An 11095-nucleotide genomic window follows, 5' to 3' on the forward strand; every position below is an offset into this window, starting at 1 on the left:
TCCCTCTCTCCTTAGCCCAAATCGGCCCATGTTTAAAAAAAAGAGAGAGATAAGAACGGTGAAGGAAACAAAAACAAAATTGGAAATTATGAGAAATTTGTGAGGATGCCACCTTCTTATTGCATGGTGGACATCCATGCAATGTCACCTTACTTCTCTCCCCTCCCTCTCTTCTTCTTAACTCTCGACCCCAAAGGAAGAACACACACACACAATTCACTTAAGTTTTCTCTCAAGAACTCACAACAACTTCTCCTATTCTTCATCAAAATTTCGAGATCTTGGAACATTTCAAGGAGATCCTTCCACAAAAACCATCATCCTAGGTAAGTTTTTGCTTAGATCCATGGTTTAGCTTCTTTATTTCTTCAAAATCTCCTCTTAACTCATTCCATTTCATGAATCATACATCTTAGAGCCATCTAAGTTGTAAAGTTCCTCAAGAAGCTTGCTAGGACCAAAAACCTCTTCACATCTTCACCAAAACCCGGGAACAACAAATCAAGGTGAGTTCATACCCCCTTGTTTTCTGTTTTTACTTGTTTTTTAGGGGAGAATACAAGTCTTATGTGTAGATCTATGTATATATGCATGATTATGTGTGTTTTCTTGAAACATTTGGTGATTATGTGTTGATTTCTTCACTAATCTAAAAATATGTTAAGAAACTTGAAGTGTATCACTAGGATCTTCATATGAATCATGAGAAAAGTATGTTTTATCTCATATAATACATGTTAACTTGTAGATCTGGGATTTGTATACTTGATATAGCAAAAATGAGTGTTGTGTTCAAGGATCTATAAACTAAACTCACAAAACAACCCTTGACAGAAAAGTTTTGGTCTATTCTCGGACTATTTTGACCCTCCCAATGGAAGTATTTTTCAAAACTGTTTTACATGGATAAAGTTCAGAATTATACCTTTAAAATGACTACTCTCACGTTTTCATACGATTTTTCTACAATTTTTGGTGAATTTTACAAAACTGCCTATCGAACTGAAATACTTTCGGACTAACCTGTGAAGGTGAGCAATTTCACACTAGTTTGAGGCCATTAAAAATTTTGAGAAAAATTTTGAGAAAAATTTTGAACAAAGTAGACAACTTTTCCAAACTTCCAGAGTTTACGGATCCAAATTTCGACTTACGATGATTTTCCTACAAAATTTCCAAAAACTAGGTCGGAAAAGCCTAAAACCAGAAAAATATGTATTTCCACAAAAATCAAGCCAAAAATGATATTTTTGACACAAATGGGTTTAAAGTGTTAGTTTTATCACAAAGTAGTCATCAACACAAGTTTTTAACAAAATTGGAGGCTAAAGTGTTACTCTTACAAAAATTGGCCCTTAATTGTAAATTTTTGGCTTATTGGGCCAAGAACGTCATTTTTACAAAAAGGTGGGATTTTTATATCAACTTTGTAAATAAGAAAGCTAAAATAAACAAAACAATAACAAACGGGATTAGAAACGATATTCATATCCTTATTGGGCCTGTAAATAATATACACATTTAGTGGGCCTTAGTGTCCTTTTACATGTATATTGGGCTCGGGATATGTATTCATATCCTTATTGGGCCTGAAGATAATATACATGTTTAGTGGGCCTTAGTGTCCTTTTACTGTATATTGGGCTTAGGATAGACATTCACATTCCTTTTGAGCCTGGAAATAATAAGACACGTATAGTGGGCCTTAGTGGTCCACCTACATGTGGGCCTAGGAATGGGTTTTATATGCATTCTTCTTTTTATGCTAGTTTAGTGAATACTTGAACTAAAACCAATGATAAACCAACAAATGGATTTAATTTGATCATTTTCTAGGTTATTGAGCCTTAGTGACCCATTTTTATGTGTGAGAGGTCCTGTATACAATTTATATGTTTATTAGGCCTCATTGACCCATTAACATGTGCGACGGACCTTGGATACTATTTGTGTGCCATTTGGGCCTGTAAATGCTTTACATGTGAAATGGGCCTTAGTTGTCCTTTCATATATATTTCGGGCCCATGTTATATAATCTCACTCCCTTTAGGTCTTGAAATGATTTACATGTTTAGCGATACCTTAGTGGTTCACTTACATGGATCATTGGTCCTGGAATGAGTTTATACCTTTTCACTTCGCATAAATTCGATTAAGGATCTAGCGAGTTTTTGTTGGTTGGCACCTATTAAGTGTACGATCGTAGCCTGTAGTTATAACCAGAGTCTCTTGGAGGGAGAACGGGGATTTGTGTATAGATCTATACGGGGATGACACCCCACACCTCAGTTGTTCGCTATAGTTAGACTATCTCAGTCTACGGTGACAAAAAGCTTATAGTCAAAGTGAAAACCGGCGTCCAACGATGCCAAGACAGGTGAAATTGTCATTATTTAGTATGGTTATAGCGGCTCGCTTAGAGGAATTAATGTTATGAAGTTTACGGAATACCGTTTTCTTTTATAGACAACATTGGGTTGTTTGGGAACATTCTCTTTACATGCTCTTACATTCTCTCTACATTTTCTTTACCGTTTAAGTCAAATAAACAATAGCTTACATGCATTAATACAAGATCTAACACAAACACACTAAACAATTTTCAGAAAATATCGGATTTTCTGGTGGTTTTCAAAGTTATACAAATCATTCTCACAAACATGCTTATGAACTCACCAACATTTTTATGTTGACCGTTTTTCAAAATAACTTGTATTCTCAGGAAATCGTTGAAGCTGGATGAACAAAACAAACTAATGGATATTGTGTTATATTTTGTTTCATCATACTCTTACTATTTTGGCATGTAATATTCAAATACAATACTCGATGTAAACAATGAATGTTGTAATATTACATGTGTGATGATGATGATGTTATGTTTCAATTATATTCACTGTAATGATATTTCAAGATGAAGTCATGCACAAGCCCCCGTATGTTTCCGCCGTCTGGTTCGGGGGTGTGACACGTATGACATGTCCTCACCATGATCTACCTCTGAAATACAACATACGATAAATTAGAAACTCACTTGAGCATACTCGCACTCGATAACTCATCCCTCCTTGATCCCTGGCATCCAAAAGATTCTTACTTGAACTGTACACCGCCCCGGTGTTTTCAGTAGTAAGGGCCCAATACTATCGTCCACACCGTATCAGTATACATCCCAAGTCCTCCTCTTAGGATCCCAAGTCCCAAGTACTCTATTATGCATAACCCATTCTCTAACAGATCTCTCATAAGCTCCTCACTGCTACCTACTCACTCTCAAGCATCTCATAGCAGCTCACCCCCCTAGGCTAACGCACCACAAATCAGGCCACTCTAGTCCTAATAGGAATACCTAGCCCACTCTAGCACTAGAATACATCATATCAATCTCATAAACATATAACATAAGGGTATTTTGGGAAATCACCGTCAGGCGCTGACTGATCGTACACACGACTCTGTTCTGCGTTTTCCAAAAATCTTTCACTCTTTTTAGAAAACTTGGTTCTCTTTTGAAAATATTTCTTAAATCCTCAGTTTGAGTTCAAATACGCCCGAAGGTGTACTCGAATCCCTCAAACCAAGGCTCTGATACCAACTTGTAACACCGTAAATTTCCAAAACAATTTTTCGCATTTTATAAAAATATAATTCATTCATTATTCATAAAAACATCATTGTTTAAAACTCAATTCATGACATATATCAATCCCAAGATCTCATAACATAAAAACCCCGTGTGTGTACTGATCAAGCCGGCGCCTTTCCGCAATCCTCACTAGTACCTGAAACACATAACACAAAACACTGTAAGCACAAAGCTTAGTGAGTTTGTGACAACCCCAAATCTATTCCCGTTACAAATCCCATCTTCACTAACGGAATGCGTCACTATACGTTATTTTCTGTAATATTTGGAATCGTCAATAACCAAATATCTAGTTATATGCATGTCTTGATATTATCATAAGTAAATATAACTTGTATATGTTAACCCCGTTTAACCTAATAGAGTTATATTACTTTTTCAACCACTTTACCCGGGTAAAAAGTTTTAACCCCGTTAAACTTTAAGCATCGGGTAGCCGTGTATTGGGTACGATACCCGAGGCATATGAAATGAGTGTAAACAACATTTGAACACTCTTTTACCACACATTCACTCTCTCTCACTACTTTCTCTCTCTAGACCCGAAATCGACCCCAAATCCGCGAATTTCCGGCTTCCAAACATAAGGACTCATTCCCTATCTTAATCTAGACATACTTCACTGTACTTAGAGGCCAAAATCATAGAAATCAAGGACCAAAAAGGAGTTTACAGCCTAAGAAGCCCCTTAGGCCGTAAACCCCTAGAAACTTGCCAAAAACCTCATTTTCCTTTCCTTTAATCTTATGGACTAATTAAGGCATATACCTAGGAGAGTTTGGACACTAAAACACAAGGAATTGAATCTTAAAAAGGAGTTTACGGCCCAAGCTTGTGCTCAGGCCGTAAACACCCCAAAAACCCCAAAAATCCTTGTTTAAAGCCCCAAAAACTCATCTAAGGTGTTTGGTGATTTAGACTTGACAATAAGGAAGGTTTAAATGCATCAAACAACATCATTTGAAGACAAAAAGAGGAGTTTACGGCCAAGGCTAAGCTTGGGCCGTAAACACCCAAGTTTTTGTGTCAAACAAGTCCCAAAACTTCTCTAATGCATGTAAGGAATTTAGCTAAGGCCCTTGGATGTGTGTTGTACCATTAAACTTCCCATTTTGAGGCCAAATGAAGAGTTTACGGCCAAGGATATTCTTGGGCCGTAAACTCCCCAATTTTCATGCCAAATCGTCCCAAAACTCATTTTAAGGCCTTCTAGGATATATCTAAGGAGAATGAGAACATGTTGTACCATTTAAACAACCATTTTGATGGATTAAATGGAGTTTACGGCCTAAGAACAAGCCTTGGCCATAAACTCCCCAAAATGTCACAAAAATAAGAGTTTAATCCCTCCATATTGGTCCAAGACTCATACCATTAAAGTAAAGAAGTGAAATAAGGCCTTCAACATGCAATTTGGAGGACCACATGAGTTTATGGCCAAGCCTAGGGGGCTTACGGCCGTAAACTCCCAAGGAGTGGCCTTTGGGCCGTAAACTCCAAGGGAGTGAGCTCATGGACCCTCCCGTAAATCATTCTTGGCCTTGTACCACTCCCGGGAACCCCTTCTAGGCCCTAAAACCCCGAATTGATGCTAAAATGCCTCAATACTTAAGCGAAAAGCATAAAATGATTAATTTCTTGTAAAATACATATTTTCATATGACATTAGGGTCCTAAAAGGTGTACAAGTCATTGTTTGGAAAAAAACGCTCAACCGAAACTTTTACCTGATTTACCCGATTCACCCGATTTACGCGAATTCAGGTGAGTTCATACCCCTTTAATGAACCTTTCAAATGTTTTAAATGTTTTAGGGGGGAGATACAAGTTGCTTATAGATGTTTATGGAAAGTTTTACAGAACGATTTTCCGCGTTACAAGGATTAATCACATGTGATTCACTATCCTTAGTTCAAATCACATGTGATTTATCACTATGCCTTATAAACAGGTTTATACATTTACAAAACTATTTTTAGACAGCAAGCCAGATTCTAAATGTTCTTTTGGAAAATACTTTTATTAAATCAATTCACTTATAAAATGTAACCACTCTGATATATTTATATAAGTAAGACTTGGAGGACTTAGGACTGATATCTCGCCTTATTTCCTGTTCTTGTTTGATTGTGGGCTTAGGGTAGTAGTTATCTGTCCGACTGTCGTTGATTTCTTAGTTATATAACTTGTATATTAGTATGGGATATGAATAATTCTCTTTTCACTAAAATATTAAAGTCACTAACATGTCAAGAACCATCCACACTAAGATAACTATAATAGGTATAGTTAATGTTGCTACTGCTACTACTCGTTAAAGTCACTACTCTCTACACTATAATACTCACTATTACCAGACAGTACACTAGTAAGAGAATACACTATGATCAATACTAAAAGATTACTACACTATAACAGAAGAGAAAACACTAAACAAACAATAATACACTAACCCACTACGAGATACTCTACTCGCTACCCACTACGCCCGGAGTTTTCCGGCAGGAAGACGACACTACATGTATAGATCTATACGGGGCAGACGCTATTACATCCCGACTGTTAATTTCAGTCTGCGCCGTGCAGGCCCAGGGATGCCACTACTTCACTATACTGTGCATGACTGGGAAGGTCATGGGATCCTCTATTATCCTCACTATTAGTAATATACAAGGAATGCGCTATAACTACACTAAAATATTACACTAAACGCTAAACTACACCCCGAAGTAAGTAAGTATCTATCACTAAAGGAAGCTTGCACCTCTATCAATGATTACAGGCTCAACCTATTCTATCACATTACTATTTGGAGATTTGCTAATATACTTTTACAATAAACTGTTTTCAAAAAGGAAGAATGCATACTTTTAACAGATTTTCACTTACAATGTATTTTCTAGAAAATATGGGATTTTCTAGGTTTCTACTACTTATGAATATAAATGACACATTTTTCGCACTAATGCTTTGTATACAAAAACTCACACTAAACTCTTATGAACTCACCAGCCTTATGCTGATATTCGTTTTCAAAATAACTTGTATCTTCAGGTCAAAGATAGACAGGTACAGACGCAACATTTTTGGAGAGCACACAAGACCCATCTCTTATTTTTGATTTACTTTTGGGTGATTGTTAAACATTACAAAACACACTTGTAATTAAATTCACTATGAAAATGCAATGGTTGTATGTTTCTTGTTTTTACTATTATGCAATTGTGATGATACTGTACATGACGTCCTCCACCCCGAAACGAATTCCGCCGTTATCGGTTTTGGGGTGTGACAGATTGGTATCAGAGCATTGTTTATAGTGAATCAAGTATATCAAGCTATAAAAGATATACAAACTATAAACACTTCGGCACTAAAACACTCTGACCAAAAATATATACTGTTAAGTATCTAAAAGATCTAACTAAGTATATATATATATATATATATATATATATATATACACACACATCACTATAAAACACTGAATTCAGTATCATCCTAGAACAAAACGAAAATATTAAGATTGTTGGACAGCACAATTGGGTTTAGAGACATATAGTCACATTCAGGGTGATGTAGCCTGATCAACTACGTTTTCCTGAGAGTGACTAGCATGTGCCTAAGTTTGGTTATGATGTTGCAACAAGTCTAAAACTTACCAACAATTCCATAATAGCACTACCATAAGAATACTATAGGAGTATTATGTATCTCTAAATTATACGTATGTGATAACAAAAAAAAGGGGTCGTTACTAGTAGGACAATAGTTGCTAAGTGGATACATCACGATTACATGTGATTAAGGCATTATAGACTCAGAATCTGCAGCCTTTGCTTCATTCCCTGTTCTTGTTTGATTGGGGGTCTGAAGTTAGGGTGGTTTATTCGAAGGACTATCTTGCTTCGGTTACATGTAATCGGTATGCACTAAGCAAGTATTGGGTCGACTAATAATGATTCATCCTATAAGTATCTTAGAATAGTACGTCCATTAATCCTCTTTTCCCCCTTTCTCGCGTAGATAGCATGGCAGGCTTCCACCTACCCGGTGATCCGTACTTTCCGAACCAGGGCAATGGGGGATGGCTCGAAGAGGAGTCAGACGACGATCACCCGATTCCTTTGGATGATCATCATGTTGAAGGCTTCTCGGATAGCTCGAGCTCCGAGCCAGAAGTCAACAACCAACCCCCTGAAGCCCCGAACCCTAACCCTCGTCCGGCATTTCAGGGCCCCACCCCTATGTAGGCAATATCCTTGCACCGATGGAGCGAGGAGCAGGGTCAGCCCTTGCCTTACAATGGAGACCGAAGCTTCTACAACATAAGCGAAGGAGGATCAGCGGATCGGGTTCTACCCATCATGATCCGGAGGATTGCCAGGAATGTTGAGCAAAGTCAAGCTGCTATTGGTCGAGTTGTAGAAGTGGATGCCAACTCAAACCTCAACACGGTTCGCATCCGCCAACTCGAAGAAGCCGTGGACAGGACAAGGAGGACCAACGAGGCTCTGCAGCATCAGTTGGCTGCATCCCGAGCTGAAGTTAGGGAACTCCGAGCACGCCAAAGGACTCATGAGCGACACCTTCAAGAAGTTATGCGTCAACTAGTGGATCTGAGGATTCGCCCAACAAGCAACCGTCGCCAGTAGAAGACGTCTAGTTACCTCACTCTTTTGTTTAAAAGGACTAGCCTTTTATCTCTATGTTCCGTAGGTCTCTTGTCTGTAAACATTCCTAGTTTAAAAGTACTCTAGTTGAACCTCTAAACTGCCAACAATTTCTCCATGTTATGATGTAAGACCTACTGCAAGGTCAATTTTCATGAACTTGTGTTGCATCATTTATACCGGTATAATGGCAGTTGATTTCTCTCTTGCTAAGACTCTCATACTGATCTTGGATTATGTTGAGTTAATCCATGAAACACTCTATTCATTTTGCAATAGGCTCTTACTATTGCTATCATTTCTATGGTTTTCTAGTGAAGGATGCCTCCTCGAAAGCGTCCAAACCGAGGAAGACCAGCTGCTCAAACCCCTCCTCCACCACCACCTCCTCCTCAGTTCGATCTGGTGTTGTTCCAAACGGCTGTGACTGCGGCTGTAACAGCAGCCATGGCCCAAATGAACTCGGGCGATGCGAGCGGTGGGAATTCTAGATTTGGTGAAGTCCACCAGCGAGTGCAGGGATGCACTTATAAGCACTTCATGAATTGTAAACCTGCTTTCTTTGATGGTACCGGAGGGATTCTGGCATTGTCCCAATGGTTCGAAAGAACCGAAGTTGTATTCGAGATGTGCTCTTGTCCCGAAGAGAGCAGAATCAAGTTAGCTACTGCTACCCTCACTAACAGGGCCTTGTCATGGTGGAACGGCCATGTAAGTGCACTCTCCTTGGTCACAGCCAATGCCATGGGCTGGGACACTCTAAAGGATCTCATGAGGGGAGAGTATTGCCCTAGGAGCGAAGTTCAGAAGCTTGAGGAAGAACTCTGGAACCTCAAGATGAAGGGGACTGACATAGCAGCTTACACTGCCAAGTTTTGCGACTTGGTGGCTATGTGTCCCAATATGATCCCGTCCGAAAGCAAGAAAATTAAACGGTACATCTGGGGTTTAGTGCCCCCGTATCGAGGAAATGTTCTGGCTTCACGCCCTACCACTTTCGACAGCGCCAAGGAATTGGCCCAGAGTCTGATCAACCACGAAATCTCCTCCACTCCAGCAACAACAACCACGACAACCACTGCACCATCCGGATCATCTGACAGAAAAAGGAAACGATGGGATAAGAAGAAAGGCAAGAAAACTCAAACCGCCTCCAAGGACCAGCAAATTGTGGCGGTTCATGCTGCTACCAGCCCAGCCACACCAACTGCTCCAGCCCCACCAAAAGCTTACAGTGGAAACTTGCCTAAGTGTCCCAAGTGCCCTTTCCACCACAACGGCCCTTGCCGTGAATTGTAGTGTTCCAACTGCGGCCGAAAGGGCCATACTGTCCGATTTTACAAGGCCCCTCCCAAACCTATCACACAGGTTCCTGGTACAGGAGTGACCCCAACTTGTTATGGCTGCGGTGAAGCGGGCCATTTTAAGAAGAACTGTCTGAAGGCTGCAAATGCTGGGGGAACTGGAAGGTTACTCGCTATCGGTCACAATGAAGCGGTAGCTGATCCCACGGTGGTCATGGGTACGTTTCTTCTCAACAACTCTTATGCCTGTGTCTTATTCGATAGTGGTGCAGAAAGAAGCTTCATAAATCAAAACTTTAAACACTTACTCAAACAAACCCCTCAACCACTAAAAGAAACATTCGTTGTAGAAATGGCTAATGGGAAGACAGAAATCTCTAATGAAATCTATAATCGATCTTATACCAGTCTCAATCAAAAATTTCGATGTCATTGTTGGTATGGATTGGTTAAGCCTTCACTATGCCGATATCCTATGCTCCGACAAAGCCATTCGCCTGAACCTTCCGAATCGTGAAACCCTATTGATATACGGAGATAAGCCAAGTACAAGCCTTCGTATCATCTCTAGTACCCAGGCTCAGAAATATTTGCGCAAGGAATATCGCGCCTTTCTTGCTCACGTTGTCGACACTAACCAGAAATCGAAAGATCCAAAAGACGTTCCTGTAGTATGCGATTTTCCTGATATCTTCCCGGAGGATCTTCCAGGCCTACCTCCCAAACGACAGGTTGAATTCAGAATCGACCTAATCCCAGGAGCTACCCCCGTAGCTAAGTCGCCCTACCGTCTAGCGCCCGCCGAAATGCAAGAACTATCCGGTCAACTCAACGAACTGCTCAGCAAGGGCTTTATAAGACCGAGCTTCTCACCTTGGGGAGCTCCGGTCTTGTTCGTGAAGAAAAAGGATGGATCGTTTCGGATGTGCATCGATTATAGGGAACTCAATAAACTCACGGTCAAAAATCGCTATCCTCTCCCTCGTATCGACGATCTATTCGACCAACTCCAAGGAGCAAGTTACTTCTCCAAGATTGATCTTAGATCCGGATATCATCAGTTACGGGTGCTTGAGGAAGATGTTCCTAAGACAGCCTTCCGAACCCGATACGGGCATTTTGAGTTCGTAGTGATGTCCTTTGGGCTGACTAACGCCCCCGCTGTATTCATGGACTTGATGAATAGGGTATGTCGTCCATATCTAGATCAGTTCGTCATCGTCTTTATTGATGACATACTCGTCTACTCTCGGAGCGAGGAAGAGCACGGAAATCACTTACGATTAGTCCTGGAAACGCTGCGATCCGAGAAGTTGTATGCGAAGTTCTCTAAGTGCGAATTTTGGATCCGAAGAGTTGAATTCTTAGGGCATGTGGTCAGTGAAGACGGAATCCACGTGGACCCCTCCAAAATTAAAGCTATTGAGAACTGGTCAGCACCAAAGACGCCTACGGAAATTCGTCAATTTCTA

This window comes from Lactuca sativa, chromosome 6 (assembly GCF_002870075.4).
Source record: "Lactuca sativa cultivar Salinas chromosome 6, Lsat_Salinas_v11, whole genome shotgun sequence".
NCBI lineage: Eukaryota > Viridiplantae > Streptophyta > Magnoliopsida > Asterales > Asteraceae > Lactuca > Lactuca sativa.